General features: G+C 37.2%; 1 long non-coding RNA gene across 2 annotated transcripts; it reads right to left on the bottom strand.

Moving 5' to 3' along the window:
- Positions 1 to 11,197: 11,197 nt before the first annotated feature.
- Positions 11,198 to 19,036, bottom strand: LOC110797568 (uncharacterized). Of its 2 annotated transcripts, none has more exons than XR_008930715.1 (5): positions 18,514 to 19,036; positions 18,164 to 18,337; positions 16,262 to 16,394; positions 16,096 to 16,185; positions 11,198 to 11,507 (listed from the first exon to the last, which is right to left on the bottom strand). It is a non-coding gene; the product is annotated as an uncharacterized lncRNA (long non-coding RNA). The 2 variants fall into 2 exon arrangements; XR_008930714.1 differs by having other exon boundaries at positions 18,164 to 18,324; positions 18,514 to 19,034.
- Between the last annotated feature and the right edge of the window lie 698 nt (positions 19,037 to 19,734).

The raw sequence follows: 19,734 nt of genomic DNA, 5'->3' as shown, positions 1-19,734 counted from the left end.
AGCTTAATCCACCTATGTGTGAGGTGGTTAAGAAGGAAATTATGAAGCTCTTGGAGGCCGGAATCATCTATCCTATTTCTAATAGTAGGTGGGCGTCCCTGGTCCAGGTTGTCCCAAAGAATGGTGGGATGACGGTAGTCACTAATTCTCGTGGTGAGCTTATCTCTACCCGGACGGTGACCGAGTGGAGAATGTGTGTTGACTACCGTCAACTCAACTCTTCTAACAAAAAGGACCATTTTCCATTGCCTTTCATTGATCAAATTCTTGAACAACTTACTAAGCATAAGTACTTTAGCTTTCTTGATGGTTATTCCGGGTTTTTCCAAATCCCCATAAACCTGGAAGACCAAGAGAAAACCACTTTCACTTGTCCATATGGAACTTATGCTTATAGGAGGATGCCATTTGGGCTATGCATCCGGGGACATTTCAACGATGCATGATGAGTATTTTTGGAGATATGCTTGAGGAGGAAATAGAGGTTTTCATGGATGACTTTTCGGTTGGTGGTGCCTCGTATGATGAGTGCCTTCTCAACTTGGAAAAATTTCTTGAGCGATGTGAGAAGGTTCACTTGGTCTTGAATTGGGAGAAGTGCCACTTTATGGTGCAAGAAGGTATTGTTCTTGGGCACAAGGTTTCCAATCTCGGAATTGAGGTGGAAAAAGCCAAGATTGAGGTGATTGAGAAGCTAACTCCTCCGGTTAATGTCAAAGGGGTTCGTTCTTTTCTTGCGCATGTGGGGTTCTATAGTAGGTTTATCAAGGATTTTTCTTTGATTGCACGGCCTCTTACTATCCTCCTTCAAAAGGAGTGTGATTTTCACTTTGATGATGCTTGCCATGATGCTTTCAACAAGCTTAAGTTTGTTTGGTCTCCACTCCTATTGTGCAAGCTCTAGATTGGTCACTCCCCTCTGAGCTCATGTGTGATGCAAGTGACTAGTCCGTTGGGGGTGTTTTGGGTCAAAGGAAAGACAAGAAGCTTCATGTCATCTATTACATGTCCAATACCCTCAATAAAGCTCAATCTAACTATACCACCACGAAGAAGGAGTTCCTTGCTATTGTGAATGCTTTCGAGAATTTTCGCGCATACTTGGTTGGCTCAAAAACCATTGTTTACACCGGTCATGCGGCCATCCATTATCTCATGGCCAAGAAGGAGGCCAAGCCTAGACTTATCCGATGGGTTCTCCTACTTCAAGAATTTGACATTGAGACTCGGGACAAGAAAGGTGCAAAAGATGTTGTAGCCGAACACCTTTCCCGAATTGAGCCTTGTGATATGGAGGTGGACGATGTGCCCATTGAGGATGCCTTGCGTGATGATGTTTTATACTCGATTGTAAGTACTTCTTTTCCTTGGTTTGCCGACCTTGTGAACTACTTAGCTTGTGGGGAGATTCCCAATGAATTATCCACACAACAAATGAGGAAGTTGAAGCATGATGCAAAAAAGTATATATGTGATGAGCCACTCTTGTATAAGAGAGGCACCGATGGGCTATTACGGAAATGTGTCCCGAATGACGAGGTCGGTAGTGTCCTTCATATGTGCCACTCCTCTCCTTGTGGAGGGCACATGGGAGGGGATAAGACCGCTTCAAAGGTGTTGCAAAGTTTACTTTGGTGACCTACTCTTTTCCGTGATGCTTGGGCTTTTGTCAAGTCTTGTGATCGTTGTCAAAGGACGGAAAATATTTCTAAGAGACATGAGATGCCTCAAACTCCTATCTTGGAGCTAGAGGTGTTTGATGTGTGGGGCATTGACTTCATGGGACCCTTCCCCTCTTCCTATGGCAATCTTTATATACTTGTGGCGGTTGATTTTGTTTCGAAATGGGCGGAAGAAATTGCCTCTCCCAAAAATGATCACAAGGTGGTTCTCAATCTTTTCAAGAGGATTATTTTTCCCCGTTTTGGGGTTCCTAGAGCCGTGATAAGTGATGGAGGATCTCACTTTGCTCATGGGAAAGTTCAAGACCCTCTTGCGAAAGTATGGTGTGCATCACAAAGTTGTCTTGGCTTATCACCCTCAAACTAGTGGGCAAGTGGAAGTTACCAATCGGGAGATTAAGTCGATTCTTGAAAAGACGGTTGCTAAGAACCGGAAGGATTAGTCCATCAAGCTTGATGATGCCTTATGGGCGTATAGGACGACTTTCAAAACGACGATCGGAATGACTCCTTACAAGCTAGTTTATGGCACGAATTGCATTTCCGATTGAGCTTGAACACAAGGCCATGTGGGCCATCAAGACTTTGAACTTTGAGCTCACTAGTGCGGGTGAGCAACGCTTACTTGATCTCCATGAGCTTGAGGAGCTCCGCATGAATTCTTATGACTCCGCAAGCATTTACAAGGCACGATCCAAGAAGTATTATGACACCCGACTTGAGAAACGGGACTTCAAAGAAAAAGAAGGGGACAAGGTGCTCCTCTATAATTCTAGACTCAAGTTGCTTCCGGGCAAGCTCAAATCAAGTGAACGGGCACAAGTTGAAACAATAATTTGAGGGTGACTCTCGCGGCCCTTTTTCCGTTTTGGACTTAGTTGACCCCCCATGAATTTGGGGGGCACTGTCAAGCTAGTGACGTTAAAGAAGCGCTTCCGGGAGGCAACCCGTGTTTCTAACCTTTCCTTTATTTCATTTTTATTTCTATTTCATTGTATTACTAACCCTTTTTGTCTGTTTTTGTATTTTGTGTGTGTGTTAGTGATTTGTAGAAAATTCCGGAATTTGGACTCAGGTGCACCCGCACCACCATTGGCGCGCCCGCACCCTCACTTAATATGCATTTTTGAGTTGTTGTTTTGCACAACAAAAAAGGGTATTTTCTGTGAAGGTGCTCCCGCAGCCACTTTGGGCGCGCCCGCACCTCATAGAAAATCATCTCGAAAAGTTCATGATCTCTGCATTTTGGGCATTTCTGTTAAGGTGAGCTCGCGGCCGTATTTGGTGCGCCCGCACCGCTACAGTTCTGGTGCGCCGGCACCAAAAACTATTTTCGGGCTTTTCTGTCAGCACCCCCACGACTTCCCTCATTCTTTCCTTCCATTCTCTCAAAACACGAAACTCCCCCAAAAAAAACCCAACCTCTCCATTTTTGGCACCCCTCCTACCTCATATCCTCATTTCTCCATCATTATACCTCAAATCAAACATCAAATTCACCTTTTCTTCACCTCCATTACACAAATTCACCTTTCTTTTCCATAAAAACCACCCATCCACTCAATATATTCAGATTTTTCAAAGTTAGGGTTTGAAACCCAAAATTTTCAAGTTCTTCATATTTGGGATTTTTGGAGCATTTGGGAGCTTGTTCTTGTTCTAGGAGGAGGTTTTTCATCATTTCCACCATTGGATTGGTATATCTCACCTCCTCTATTTGATTTTTGCTCATGTTCTTGATTTTTCAAATTGTTGAATTTGGTGGTTGAAATTGTGGATTGTTGTTGTTGTTGTGCATTTTGGTGATTATGTTGGCCTTGTTGGAATTATTTGTTGTTGGTTTGGTGTTGTTAGGTGATTAATTTCTTAGGTGGAATTGTGGTGTTGTTAGATTGTTGAAGTTGGAATTGGTTGTGGTTGTTGACTTTGCTTGGTTGTCGGTTTTGTTGGAGTTTGTTGTGGTGAGATTTTTGAGTCATCTTGTCCAACACCAATGTTTACCAATGTCCGAACAAGCCTCGTGGGACTACTTTATGGGTCTCAATGACCGAACCATTCGGCCCACGAGGTTCTATGATGCCACCATCTGGCCGGAGGTAGAGTATTTGCTCCGAAGTTTGGGGTGGGAGAAGTTCATGGGTATGCGGGCCGACACTTATCGTGCCTTGACCTTGGAATTCATTTCCTCGGCCCGTTTAAATACTGTTAATGATGTGCTTGAAATGTCTTTCCAAGTGTTCGGGGACTCCCATACCCTTATGGAAACCCAAGTCAATGAGATTTTTTGGTTTTCGCAAGGAAAATTTGTATTCTCACCACTCGGACCTTTACTCTTCTTGCCCGGGATTTAGTGAGCAACGATGGTGGAAGAGTTTGACGGGGTTACCTGCCTTTGCCACGAACTCCGCCAAGGCCTCCTCCTATATTCACCCGGCTATGAGAGTCCTCTCCCGCCTCCTTGTATTTGCCGTGTTCTCAAAGCATAGTGCGGGGGCCCTCTCAAGCTTGGAATTGGGTGCTACATGGTTGGCCCATCATGGGGGTACAAAGGGGACTCTTAACTTTGGGTCCTTGCTCATGCACCGCATAGTTGACACTCGAGATGGGCACCCTCTTAGTGGCGACATACTACTTGATGGGATGCTCACCTTGATTGTCAAGGGGCTCAAAAAAGATTATAAGGAATAGCCATTGGCACTACCTTCCGTGGGGGACAATCGTCTCACCTTGGGGGAAATGATGGGGTATATAAGTGGTTATACCGGATCGACAATCCTGCTAATTTCATTTGGTGCGTTGGACCAAGTGAGGAGGAGTGGTGCCTCCTCCCTAACCCCACCATCACCACAGTGACCCCCAACCGCGATGATGCTTGGCTCATGCCCAAGGTTTCTTTCCCGGATTCCGTTCGTGCTAAGGCTCTTAAGCGGAAAGCCCGCCACACTCTTACCATTGAAACTCCGCTGGTTTCCACTTGTTAGGTTATGACAAATATAAAACATATATTTCATGCAGAAAAATCATAAATCCAGGAATCCAAATTAATTGCCACATAGTCAATTAGCATAATCTAGGATACATACATGTGACGCGTGCCTTCCCTAGCTGCTCCCGAACCGAACAAGAACAAGTTTAGGACTCCAAGTGTCGTCCCTCCGTAGATAGTCCACAACACGTTCGAATCCGCCTTAGATTCAATTAACTAGAATATAGTCTAAGGTTTTAATGTTATTCGTACTTAATTATTTGGCAAATTATTAAGCTTAGTTTAATCTTAAAACTATATGAATACTTGAGAATATGATGTATAAATTGTGATTATTCATCACCTATTTATAGGGTGGAATTATCGGACTTAGAAATCCACTAGGATTCAATTTACTAATTCAATTAGAATTAGACTTAAATTAAACCTTTGTTTTTAGTGTTTATTTAAACGACTAACTCTAGTGAATTTAGGAAAACAATCTAACCGGACAGATCCTAAGCGACTAAGGATTCGAGGATTTAACAAACACACCAACACACACGCACAAGCAGCCCACGAGGGGCGCTGTGCGCGCGCGCGTTGGCGCGTCCTAGCAGCGCTGGTACGCGGCCCATGCTGGGCGCGTCATCCTGCTCCCTTGCCTTGGCTGGGCCTGGCCTTGCCTTGCGCTTGGCTGGGCCTGCCTTGGTGGGGAGTGCTGCTGCATTGTTTGCTCGCCTTGCGCGGTCTCTGCTAGGCGAGGGCCTGGCTTCGTGCTGGGTCCTTGCGTCTAGCAAGCTCGTCCGATGTTTATTTCGTACGTCGCGCTTCCGATTCGTTTTCCGATTCCGGAATTCATTTCCGATTCGAACAATATTTAATATTTCCGATTTCGGAATTAATATCCGTTTCGAACAAATATTTACTATTTCCGTTTCCGATAATATTTCCGATTCCGGCAATATTTCCGTTTCCGGCAATATTTTTGATTCCGGCAATATTTCCATTTCCGATAATATTTTCCGATACGTACCATGTTTCCGTTTCCGGCAACATCTACGCCTTGGATAATATTTATATTTCCGATACGATCCATATTTCCATTTCCGGCAATATCATCGTTTCCGGAGTATTCATAATTTTCCTTTTGACGATTTCAGCTCCCACTGGAACCGAGATCTGTCGATTCCGAATATCAATAAATGGAGTATTTAATTCACTTAAATACTTGATCCGTTCAGGTACTATTTGTGTGACCCTACGGGTTCAGTCAAGAGTAAGTTGTGGATTAATATTATTAATTCCACTTGAACTGAAGCGGCCTCTAGCTAGGCATACAGTTCACTTGATCTCACTGAATTATTAACTTGCATAATTAATTAATACTGAATCACATTTATTAAACTTAGCATTGAATGCATACTTGTACCAAGGGCATTATTTCCTTCAGTCTCCCACTTGTCCTTAGGGACAAGTGTGCATTGCTGAATTCCTTTGTCGCTTGATGCTTGCTCATGAACATAAGGTAAGAGTTGTCATCCTTATTATGTCCAGAGATATTTCTCGGTTTCAGAGTTCAACTGATCAAATAAAAAGATAATCATAGCCTATGATTCATCTGAGCACGACCATGCATTTTCCAGTTTCTAGCTCTCCGAGTGGCCTTGTACAACTTTCAGCATCTCGTCCCGATTTATGGGAGGACAACCCAATCTTTCGATCTTGAAATTAGACTTCGTTTTATAGGTGATTACCCGTGCGTTGCCGTTATAGCCTCCTTTTACGGTGCAACGGTTGAAAACGTCAAAGTAACCAGCTCTTAAACAAGTAATCTCAAATCACTCAGGTATTGAGGATTAGTGTCTAATAATTTTAATGAAATATACTTATGACAAATTTTCATCTCTTACAGTAAAGTTTCATAGGTCTGTCCGATACTAGTATTCTCAAAGTATGCAAATGATGTCCACATAGTCTATGCAAATGATGTCCACATAGTTCAAGAAATAGAACTACTAGTCATCTTGCATTCTAGTCGTCTAGTGTTTTCTATGCGTCCACCTTTATAGAAAAATCCGACCAGGGACCTTTTTTCAACCTTTGACGTTCAAGTTCACTTGATAGACATTTCTTAGTCACAGGACTAGTCCTGACAGTCTATCTTGAATATATCGTCAAATTGAAAGGACTCATCATTTAATACTAAACCAAGATTAAATAGAATATGAAAATACATTTCATATATGATAAATGTTCAGCCCCAATGTTTTACAACCATGGGCCTCTAACCCATCTTTAAAACAACTAAGGGATTTCAAAACTATGCTTGATTTCCAGTGCCACAATGTGATTGTTGTATCTCACTTATTGCATAGGTTTAGTTATCATGCTTTGCCAATCTTAATATCCCTTTCATCGAATGTCTTTCGAGATAGGATGATAAGATCATTTGAGTTTGTTTATTATGTGATCAAGTCTTTCTTACTTCAATAGTGGTTCTACGCATTTTGCAATGAAGAACCATTAAGTCAACAGACATGTGATCTACCCAAGTTCGGTGAAGAACTCTGTACGTATACAACTCTGTTTCATTGCTTCTTAGGCAATAAGTACTTTTACTTCAACTGTATAGGTTGCTAGTGATGCTTTGTTTGGATTTGATTATCCAAGCAGTTCACGGATATGTGGAAGGCTTTCCAACTGTATATTAGAACATAGAAATTAATATTTAATTTCCCACACAACAACTCATGGTGTTCAATCCATGTTGCCATTTCAAAACACGATGCTCTTTAGCTCGTCTTTGCCAATGATTAACTCCAAAGGGATCTTGCTTGATCCTTTGCCAGTGTTTATGTGTGTAGCATCAATATTTTGCATATCTTTATTTTCTTGAATCAAGAACTATTCCTATGTACTTTTTCAAGTACCATAAGTTTTTCTTGATTTAAATCTACTTGATCTTTACTAAGAGCAATAGAGATTAGTATATGTTCGTTATGCCTAAAGTCATACGATACATTTTTGGCGATCCTTATATTATATCATACATGATAAATTCTTTTGCAGAATAATTCCCAATTAAATTCTATTCATGTAACTTAGCTATCCAATTTCAGTAGATACTGAATCCAGCTAAATTCTTTGACATACAATATAGGTGAAGAATCTCATTAGATTCTTTGATGTTTAACTTAGTAAATGCTTATACATAGTTCAAATATTCTTTACTTAGATTTATTCATATTGGTCGAATATCTCCAATGGAGTATTTCGTGTTTGATTTAGTAAATACAATTACTTAATCCAAAACAATATTATAAGATCTTTGTAAATAGATCTTAGTACCCAGTATGTACTAAGTTTCTCCTTGGTCCATCATTGATGAATAATTTCAAATCTAAGTCATTAGCATTTGAATGTTATTTCACAATAGAGATATATGTATGTGATACACATAGGACCAATTAAGTTTTACGTACTCCCACTAAACTTCTTATAAATTTATAAGATTCATGTATATTTTATGAAACTAAAATACTTATTAGCTTCACTAAAATACAGTTCCGATTCCCAGTTGCTTGCTTAAATCTGTACTTAGATTTCATAAGCTAGCTTTCCTTTTCAAGCATTAATTTGGATCCACAAATCCTATGACATACCATGTACATAGTTTATTCCAACATTTGATTGAGGAATACGTTTTGTCATCCAATTGCCATATGTACCAATATGCAATCATTGCTTGATTTATAGACTTGAGCATTACGATTATGCATGAGGTTTCAACACAATCCACACCATGAATTTGCTTGTAACCTTTAGCAACTAATCTAGCTTTGTGTGTGAAGACACAATTTCATGTTTGATGGTTTTTATCCTTAAAACAAACTTGCAACCAATAGGTGTGAAACTATTCTTACAAATCAACAAAAATGTCAATTTTGTCATCAAAACATTGATTCTGTTTTATGGCCTTTAACCATATAAAACATTTGAGTCTATTATATGGCCTCTAACCATTTTAGGGAATCTATATTTCGTCATAGATTTCTTACAAGTCACATACTCATTATCATCTTGAATAGTTTGACTGCAAGTTGTAGGTTTCAGTGACCTGAACTCTATGTTTCTTCACTATCTAATAGAAGAATTTCATAGTTTCAGTGACTTGAACTCTATATCTACTTGGGTGTAGAACATCAAACAATAGAATATCAACAGGCACTTTGAGAGTCCTTTGAATATTCTGTTCTCCTTGAAGCACTTGTAAAGTCTTCTAAGAGATGTCTATTCTTCAAAGCCATTTCTAAAGTCCTTAAAGAATACATGTTCGGATTTTCTAAAGAACTTCGAAAAGCCTCCGGAATGTCCGTTTATGTTTGTTGTTCGCCTCGAAGACTTTCGAGGTCTATTTTCTCCCACTTGTCATTTTGGAAACGAATCTCCAAAAGGACACTATTTCGAGCAAACAAACATTATGTTCTCAAAATTCGTGGCAGAAACAATACCCTTGTGTCTCATTTGAATAAATCACAATGAAACATATATCTATACTTGGGCCTTAGTTTGTTGAATAACAAACACTAAGCTCCCACTGAGTTTAGGAACTCTTTAGATATATATTATGAAAAGATATTCTGAAATTAGTTTTCAAAACCTTTGACGAATTTGGTTTAGTTTTGTGGTAGTTGAGCATTTTGTTTAGAAATTATAGGAAAAATCTTTAGGATTCATCATTGATCGAATCAAGTACCAATTGACTTCGATCATTCCAATTTAGATATACCATATCTTATGGAGCTCGATCGTGAAATTACAACACACAATCATTGATGATCATTTTGGTCTTAAAGTAATCATCGTTGTGATCTAACCTAGATCTTTATGATTTCTTGCCAAGTGGATTTTATACTTTTGAATCTTTGAACTAGCCAAACAGATTCAAACTTATATCACTTTGAGTAAATAAATCCATATTCACTCAAAACCATGTGAAATAATAAAGTCATAAAATATTTCTTTAGCTTTGAACTCTATTGTCTAGGTGTTCTAACAATAGTTCATATCTTTTGTTACTTCCAACAAGACTGGCTTGTCTTGAATTGATCTAGAAATCAATCAACTTTCAAAAGTCCATTTAAAATAGAGCTTTAGAACGTTAACTTTGTTGATATGGTCTAAGTAACAATGCCAAAGATTTGTGGAACTCAAATCAAGAGATTGATTTGAACCTAGTAAAGTACTTATTGTTAAAGAGTTTGTTTGTTTTAATCAAGCATATTGACTCAAACCGTAAATGACCATTTCATTCAAATAAACAAACAAACAAACATTGTTTTTGTTTTTCTTGAATGTGAGTCTTTCTGTGTTTGAAAACAGAAATTTAGGTATGCTGATTATGGAACAAAATAGCCATTAAGTTCCAGCCTTTGAAAGGACTTAAAACAAACTAAATGACCCTACAACTAATGTAGCAATGCCATGCTTCATTTTCACTTGTGGGTCATTAGTTCATCCTAGCTTCCATTGTTTGAGTTATTACCGAAGTAAAAACCTCAAGCGATATATGATACCAAGGAAGTTTGATTGCTAGGTCACTTCTCTTTAAACATAAACTTTTAGGTAGAAACAGAATTGTAAATTCCTTTCACTTGTTCCTTATTTTCCTATTTATTGTACCCTTTCTTATAGTCTTAAGAATTGAATTCTCTAGTGTTGACTTTTATACTTTGTTAGATATGTCCAATGTCACTCCAACATAGTTCTTACCATTTTATTTATGTTGAATATTCCGTTTCAACTAGTTGATCTTACCAGAAGCTTCTAAAGTTCTCTAAGCATCGATCTATTCGAATGTCTAGGGACTAGACTCATTCGAGAATTAAATGGACAAAGATATTAGGTTGCTAACCATTGGTAAAGCTGAGCGTTTAAACTCAATGCTTTATGATCTCAAAACTACATTGTATTTTAAATTCACAAGCACCAATCGGTTTGCCATTCGACTTTGATACTCGAAAACAACCATAAAAGTCGCTAAAAAAACGTAGATTTTAAATTGCTCATTTTCTCTCATTTCTGTGAATCGTTCTTGGATTCACTACCAATCGAGGAAATTTACTATTACACTAATAGAAAAAATCACATTTGCAGCGCGGGTAAAACAGGCTTTTTGCAGCGTTTTCGCGCGCTGCAATTGTGATGGCTGCAAATACCGTAAGTTTTTTTGCAGCGGACATAGGCGCTTCAAATAATAGGTTAATTACAGCGCGGGTAGACCTGTATAAGTTCCAAATAGTGTATGAGTTGCAGCATGGTTCGACCCCTATAAGTTGCAAATAAAAAGTAGTTGCAGCGCCTTGTTGAGAAATATGTGCTGCTATTAGTTGTCATTTTGCAGCTCAGTGCCAGTACACGCGCTGCAATTAATTCTTTTTTAAACAAAAAAAATTAAATATAATAGCTCCGTTCAGATGCATATTTATATATTTATCCCTGGACAATCCTATTATTTTGACAAAAATTATAATAAAAACATTATAAATAGTTTAATAGGTTGCAAAAAATTTGCCATAGTTTCCCTTGTAATTTGCGAAACCCGGACAAAACGGGAATTTATAAACACCTGTATATAAGAAATAACATGCATATATGTTCCAACAACCATATATATGCTCCAAGTAGCATCCAATGTCATATCCAACACATAACAAAATCATAAAACACAACATTACTAGACAACAAACTCATTCGCCGGCATCCATCAAATAGTTGTCCTTAAAATACTTTGCCCATTGTTCTCGAGTTTCTTCTAACTCCTCATTAGAGTATGGCATTTCTCTTTGTACATAACCCTTCAAAAAGCAAAAAATTGGTATTAGTTACTCGAAAACTAATTTAAAAGAACTTGGTATAGGCATAGAGTGACTTGAATACCGTCATTTTCGCTCCCATTTTTGAACTTATGAACCTAATGATTCATTTTAAACTAATTACATGTTTTATATGCTTTGTTTAAACTTTCTAATACTCATTCCAATATGGTTATGCACGTTTTACGCTTGTTGGGTCGTTATGGACATATTTAGGCTAAAATGAAACATTTTAACTCCCATTTTTAAACTAATGAACCTAATGATTCATTTTAAACTAATTACATGTTTATATACTTTGTTTAAACTTTCTAAGACTCATTCCAACCTAGTTATGCGCGTTTAAGGCCCGTTGGGTCGTTATAGGACATATTTAGGCCCAATTGAGGCATTTCGCTACCAACTTTGCACTAAAAAACCTAAGGACTCATTTTAAACTAAATACATGTTTTATATGCTATGTTTAAACTTTCTAAGACTCATTCCAATCAAATTATGCACGTTTAAGGCTTGTTGGGTGGTTACGGACATATTTAGGCTAAAATGATACATTTTCGTTCCCATTTTCGAACTCATGAACCTATGGACTCATTTTAAGCTAAGTACATGTTTTATATGCTTTGTTTAAACTTTCTAAGACTCATTCCAATATGGTTATGCACGTTTTAGGCTTGTTGGGTCGTTATGGGCATATTTAGGCTAAAATGAGATATTTTCGCTCCCATTTTTGAACTAATGAACCTAATGATTCATTTTAAACTAATTACATGTTTATATACTTTGTTTAAACTTTCTAAGACTCATTCCAATCAAGTTATGCGTGTTTAAGGCACTTTGGGTCGTTATAGGACATATTTAGGCCCAATTGAGGCATTTCACTACCAACTTTGCACTAAAGAACCTAAGGGCTCATTTTAAACTAAATACATGTTTTATGTGCTATGTTTAAACTTTCTACGACTGATTCCAATCAAGTTATGCACGTTTAAGGCTTGTTGGGTCGTTACGGACATATTTAGGCTAAAATGATACATTTTCGCTCCCATTTTCGAACTCATGAACCTATGGGCTCATTTTAAACTAATTACATGTTTTATATGCTTTGTTTAAACTTTCTAAGACTCATTCCAATATGGTTATGCACGTTTTGGTCTTGTTGGGTCGTTATGGACATATTTAGGCTAAAATGAGACATTTTCGCTCCCATTTTTGAACTAATGAACCTAATGATTCATTTTAAACTAAGTACATGTTTTATATGCTTTGTTTAAACTTTCTAAGACTCTTTCCAATATGGTTATGCACGTTTTAGGCTTGTTGGGTCGTTATGGGCATATTTAGGCTAAAATGAGATATTTTCGCTCCCATTTTTGAACTAATGAACCTAATGATTCATTTTAAACTAATTACATGTTTATATACTTTGTTTAAACTTTCTAAGACTCATTCCAATCAAGTTATGCGTGTTTAAGGCACTTTGGGTCGTTATAGGACATATTTAGGCCCAATTGAGGCATTTCACTACCAACTTTGCACTAAAGAACCTAAGGGCTCATTTTAAACTAAATACATGTTTTATGTGCTATGTTTAAACTTTCTACGACTGATTCCAATCAAGTTATGCACGTTTAAGGCTTGTTGGGTCGTTACGGACATATTTAGGCTAAAATGATACATTTTCGCTCCCATTTTCGAACTCATGAACCTATGGGCTCATTTTAAACTAATTACATGTTTTATATGCTTTGTTTAAACTTTCTAAGACTCATTCCAATATGGTTATGCACGTTTTGGTCTTGTTGGGTCGTTATGGACATATTTAGGCTAAAATGAGACATTTTCGCTCCCATTTTTGAACTAATGAACCTAATGATTCATTTTAAACTAATTACATGTTTATATACTTTGTTTAAACTTTCTAAGACTCATTCCAACCTAGTTATGCGCGTTTAAGGCCCGTTGGGTCGTTATAGGACATATTTAGGCCTAATTGAGGCATTTCGCTACCAACTTTGCACTAAAAAACCTAAGGACTCATTTTAAACTAAATACATGTTTTATATGCTATGTTTAAACTTTCTAAGACTCATTCCAATCAAGTTATGCAAGTTTAATGCTTGTTGGGTCGTTACGGACATATTTAGGCTAAAATGATACATTTTCGCTCCCATTTTCGAACTCATGAACCTATGGACTCATTTTAAACTAATTACATGTTTTATATGCTTTGTTTAAACTTTCTAAGACTCATTCCAATATGGTTATGCACGTTTTAGGCTTGTTGGGTCGTTATGGACATATTTAGGCTAAAATGAGATATTTTCGCTCCCATTTTTGAACTAATAAACCTAATGATTCATTTTAAACTAATTACATGTTTTATATGCTTTGTTTAAACTTTCTAAAACTCTTTCCAATCTAGTTATGCACGTTTAAGGCTCGTTGGGTCGTTATAGGACATATTTAGGCCAAATTGAGGCTTTTTCGCTACCAACTTTGCACTAAAGAACCTAAGGACTCATTTTAAACTAAATACATGTTTTATATGCTATGTTTAAACTTTCTAAGACTCATTCCAATCAAATTATGCACGTTTAAGGCTTGTTGGGTGGTTACGGACATATTTAGGCTAAAATGATACATTTTCGTTCCCATTTTCGAACTCATGAACCTATGGACTCATTTTAAACTAAGTACATGTTTTATATGCTTTGTTTAAACTTTCTAAGACTCATTCCAATATGGTTATGCACGTTTTAGGCTTGTTGGGTCGTTATGGGCATATTTAGGCTAAAATGAGATATTTTCGCTCCCATTTTTGAACTAATGAACCTAATGATTCATTTTAAACTAATTACATGTTTATATACTTTGTTTAAACTTTCTAAGACTCATTCCAATCAAGTTATGCGTGTTTAAGGCACTTTGGGTCGTTATAGGACATATTTAGGCCCAATTGAGGCATTTCACTACCAACTTTGCACTAAAGAACCTAAGGGCTCATTTTAAACTAAATACATGTTTTATGTGCTATGTTTAAACTTTCTACGACTGATTCCAATCAAGTTATGCACGTTTAAGGCTTGTTGGGTCGTTACGGACATATTTAGGCTAAAATGATACATTTTCGCTCCCATTTTCGAACTCATGAACTTATGGGCTCATTTTAAACTAATTACATGTTTTATATGCTTTGTTTAAACTTTCTAAGACTCATTCCAATATGGTTATGCACGTTTTGGTCTTGTTGGGTCGTTATGGACATATTTAGGCTAAAATGAGACATTTTCGCTCCCATTTTTGAACTAATGAACCTAATGATTCATTTTAAACTAATTACATGTTTTATATGCTTTGTTTAAACTTTCTAAGACTCATTCCAATCTAGTTATGCACGTTTAAGAATCGTTGGGTCGTTATAGGACATATTTAGGCCAAATTGAGGCATTTCGCTACCAACTTCGCACCAAAGAACCTAAGGACTCATTTTAAACTAAATACATGTTTTATATGCTATGTGTAAACTTTCTAAGACTCATTCCAATCAAGTTATGCACGTTTAAGGCTTGTTGGGTCGTTACGGGCATATTTAGGCTAAAATGATACATTTTCGTTCCCATTTCCGAACCCATGAACCTATGGACTCATTTTAAACTAATTACATGTTTTATATGCTTTGTTTAAACTTTCTAAGACTCATTCCAATATGGTTATGCACGTTTTAGGCTGGTTGGGTCGTTATGGACATATTTAGGCAAAAATGAGACATTTTCGCTCCCATTTTTGAACTAATGAACCTAATGATTCATTTTAAACTAATTACATGTTTTATATGCTTTGTTTAAACTTTTTAAGACTCAATCCAATCTAGTTATGCACGTTTAAGGCTTGTTGGGTCGTTATAGGACATATTTAGGCCAAATTGAGGCATTTTCGCTACCAACTTTGCACTAAAGAACCTAAGGATTCATTTTAAACTAAATACATGTTTTATATGCTATGTTTAAACTTTCTAAGACTCATTCCAATCAAGTTATGCACGTTTAAGGCTTGTTGGGTCGTTACGGACATATTTAGGCTAAAATGATACATTTTCGTTCCCATTTTCGAACTCATGAACCTATGGACTCATTTTAAACTAATTACATGTTTTATATGCTTTGTTTAAACTTTCGAAGACTCATTCCAATATGGTTATGCACGTTTTAGGCTTGTTGGGTCGTTATTGGCATATTTAGGCTAAAATGAGATATTTTCGCTTCCATTTTTTAACTAGTTGATTTAGCTACAAAGGCACGTCATTCCAAGTCACAAAGAAATTAATCTGCAGCGCATTGAGTCGTAGAAGAAGGTTCCTATAGGGATCTGACTCGTCAATTTCCTAGAATCACGCAACTTGAAGTAGTCTTCTGTAGAGAAGATCGCTATAACTATTAAACTTAAATGGTAGCATAAACATGCTGTAGGATAAGAAAAGCACACCATATGGGAAAATGAAAAAAAAGATAAAAAATCCCCGATTTTTTGTGAATAACGAGGGTATATAAAGAAATGTGATCGGGTTAAATACCTTAATGGAAGGCACTGGTACTTGAATCAGGTGCAGCGTGCTGGTCCAAACTCAACTCGGCATCTTCCTGCTCGTAGAGTTTGCTGTTTCCTGGAATAAACAGAAACCATGAGAGACACTAGTTCTTTATGTCTAATACGCACTAAAACATAAGTATGTAACTGACCATCAGTTGTCAACATAAAACCATCTTCGTCATCTGTTTCCTTCGGAAGCTGCTGGTTATCAACAAAGTAGCTGCCTACCATATCATTCTGATGGTGGACGATTTTCAGACAACACATTGCTAGTGCACTCTCCTGTCAAAGATTCAAGTGAAAAACTGCTTCAGAAAATATGTTGGAATGAGTCTAAGAAAGTTAAAACTATGCTTATGAAACATGTAATACGTTTGAAATCAATCCTTAGTTTCTTTAGTTAAAAATTGGGTGCGAAAATGTGAAAATTGGGTGCAAAAATGCGAAAATGCGAAAATGGGGTGAGAAAATGCGAAAATATGCATAAAACTGATCAGAACTGTGCGCAGAACAGTGCACAGAACTGATCAGAACTGTGCAATGATCTGCATAGAACTGATTAGAACTATGCAGATCAGTGCACAGAACTGATCAGAACTGTGCAATGATCTGCATAGAACTGATCAGAACTGTACAGATCAGTGTACAAAACTGATCAGAAACTGTGTAGATCAGTTCACAGAACTGATCAGAAACTGTGCAGATCAGTGCACAGTTCTGATCAGTTCTGTGCACTGATATCCAGCTTCAGAAAATGCAAATCATGCCTCTAATGCAAAATACTAGTCACATTGTGCGAACCTCACATATCACGCCCCAACTTGTTTTGATCATATGGCAATCAATTGAATTTATGCAGGAGATTAAACAATTTAATAACTTTGCCTATGGGAAATTACACCGACAAAACACCAATAATGCAAAATACCAATTCTGTTTTTTCTGTTAATTTTTGACAGTGGATCCAAGTAAGTTGGAGATGACTAACATATGAATAGTTTAAGGTGTTTTCCAACTAAACACTTTTACAAACAGATGACTATACATTACTTTTTTCGAGCATTAGTCACGGGTTCTAAACTAATTAAAAAAACCATTTCAGAACTCTGTTAACCGTTGTTCTCAAATATATTCCATAAATCTACTAGCAATAAGAGCTATACTGCGCACTCATTGTCTGACCTTCAACACGTGGTTCTAACTCCTGAATGACAAAACTATTAATCTGACCATGTGTTTTAAGGGTGACTCTTAGCAGTAAGATACAGACATCCTCCACCGATTGACAGAAAATCTAGCTAACAAACACGAAATAAAATAACCACCAAGATCGATACCAGCTCACCAAAACACGAACAACCAAGAGAATGATCAAAGCATAAGTACAAGCAACGTTTCACAACAAATCACACCGACAAAACACCAATGCTGATCCACCAACCCTAAGCTCACACAAAAACACAAATCGAAAATCCGAAAAACCCTAATTCATGCATTCCGCAACAACTTCAAACAAAAATTAGGCAGAAAAAACACGATATCAGATCCAAGCCAAAAACCCTCAAAAATCGAATTAAAAACCTTCATTCTGATCATTCTTAGTGCCGGCCTTTGTCAAACCAAATGTTAAGGCTGCAGTAAATGCGAAAGGTAAAAATTACTTTTCTACTCTACCAGCATGTCAAAAAGGAGCTTATAACTCTAAGCCTAGTGTCAAAAGGTGCCGGGAATGGATCTCCATTGCCAGAGGCTTCCAATCAAGTTGGTTCAAGAATGCCTGTACCCAAAGGCTTCCAATGAAGTTGGTTCGATATAACAGATTCAGACAACATTACCACATAAAACTAAACTGCTTTAATCTGTAGAATTAACCATATCCCTGAATTATGAAGATCAATACTACTGATAATTTCTACTGGTTCAGACAACATTGATTAATGTAATCAAGTTCAAATGCTCAAAACACATAAAATACTGAATTCAGAACTTAATTTGAGTAAAATTCAGAACTTAAAACACAAAAAATAAAATTCTTTGATTCTTAACATTACCAGAAAACAAACATCGGAAAACCCTTTTATCTCCCTTCTTCTCCCTTCAATTTTGAGGTAAAGGAGAATTTTGCGAAGTAGAAACACGAAGAAATCCCCTCTGCCAAAATGCAAGGCGGCGAAGAATTGACCATTGAAGAACTCACTTCGAACATCTCTACCTACAAAGAACAACTACAACAAGTAATTCTTTTTCCCATTATCTTGTACAATTTTACATTATATTTTTGCGACTTAGGGTTTATTACAATTTGATTTGTCAATTGACGTTTGTTGTTCTTGGAATTCAATTAGGGTAATTTGTTTTTATCAAAAATAAATTTAAAAAGGGGAAATTCGAGTGAACAAACCTAAGCAAGTACCGCAAAACCCTAGCTCCTTCTATCTCTACTTATCTGCAATTTGAGGGCTTGAATTGGAGGGGTGCGGTGTTGCCGGCGGCGGATGTTGAAAAGGAACAAGAAAACCCGACCAGTGGCTGGCGAATTTGTTTGTTTGAACAAGAAAACTTCGGCGCCTTTCTCTCTCTTCCGCCCCACCTTTATTTCTCTGTAGACATGAATGACGATATGACACAAAGTCGAAACACTACAAGTTTACCTATCTCACAAACGCGTGCTATGGCTGGCGAAGGAACAAAGATGAAGAGGAAGGAGCGAGTAGGAAAGATTTGTGTAGAAGGAGCCACGGCTATGGAGATTCGAAAACCTTTCTCTTGAAATTCTAGATCTGTGGTGGTTTGAGAAGATGAGATTGAGAATCGAATATTGCGAAAAATCTTCCTTACAATTGCAGCAAAGTCGACAGGCAAAGGTTGCGAATATTCCGAGTTGCAGCATTCAATACGGCCAGAAGCTGCGATTACTTCGTTTAATTGCAACTTGTACAGTATGCCCGCGCTGCGAAATCCTATTTTTTAAAAAAATTAGCTTTTTCGCAGTGCTTGGTCACTGAAATTGCTGCGAATAGGTCATTTAAATATTGACCCGCGTTGACCAATGCTCGATTGCAACCCATATGACTTGCGTGAGTTGCAATTGATGAGTTGCAAATGAAGTTTTTTCTAGTAGTGTTACCTTTCTAAAAGGATTTACTGCAGTACAAGATATTTAATTATAAACAATAATTAAAACATACATTGAAGCATGCAAAGTCTAAACATTTATCATGAGTAATAACTTGAAAATTAAAGCAATCATGCAATTTAAACAAGTCATTGGCATTTTATTCGAATTTATTGTTCCGGCAGGTGTGAATAAAATGATTTCAAGATCCTTAAATCATTGAAGAATTAAGCATATGTATTTAGACTCAATTCTAAAATATTTTAGGTAAGCAAAGCCTTTGTTAATAGTCTAGAAACTACTCTTGGTTGATAGGTACGTCTAAGGTCTGATTAGGTAAACCTATCTATTTTTCCGCGACATAAAAGGACTCCTTACTTATATCGTTGAGTTTCACCAAAACTAACATGTACTCACAATTATTTGTGTACCTTACCCCTTTAGGATCAATAAGTAACACCTCGCTATGGCGGAAAACTATTACTAAGATTGATGTAAAGGTTATCC

This window comes from Spinacia oleracea, chromosome 3 (assembly GCF_020520425.1).
Source record: "Spinacia oleracea cultivar Varoflay chromosome 3, BTI_SOV_V1, whole genome shotgun sequence".
In the NCBI taxonomy this organism is placed as follows: domain Eukaryota; kingdom Viridiplantae; phylum Streptophyta; class Magnoliopsida; order Caryophyllales; family Amaranthaceae; genus Spinacia; species Spinacia oleracea.
This window is presented reverse-complemented; position numbering and strand designations above follow the sequence as displayed.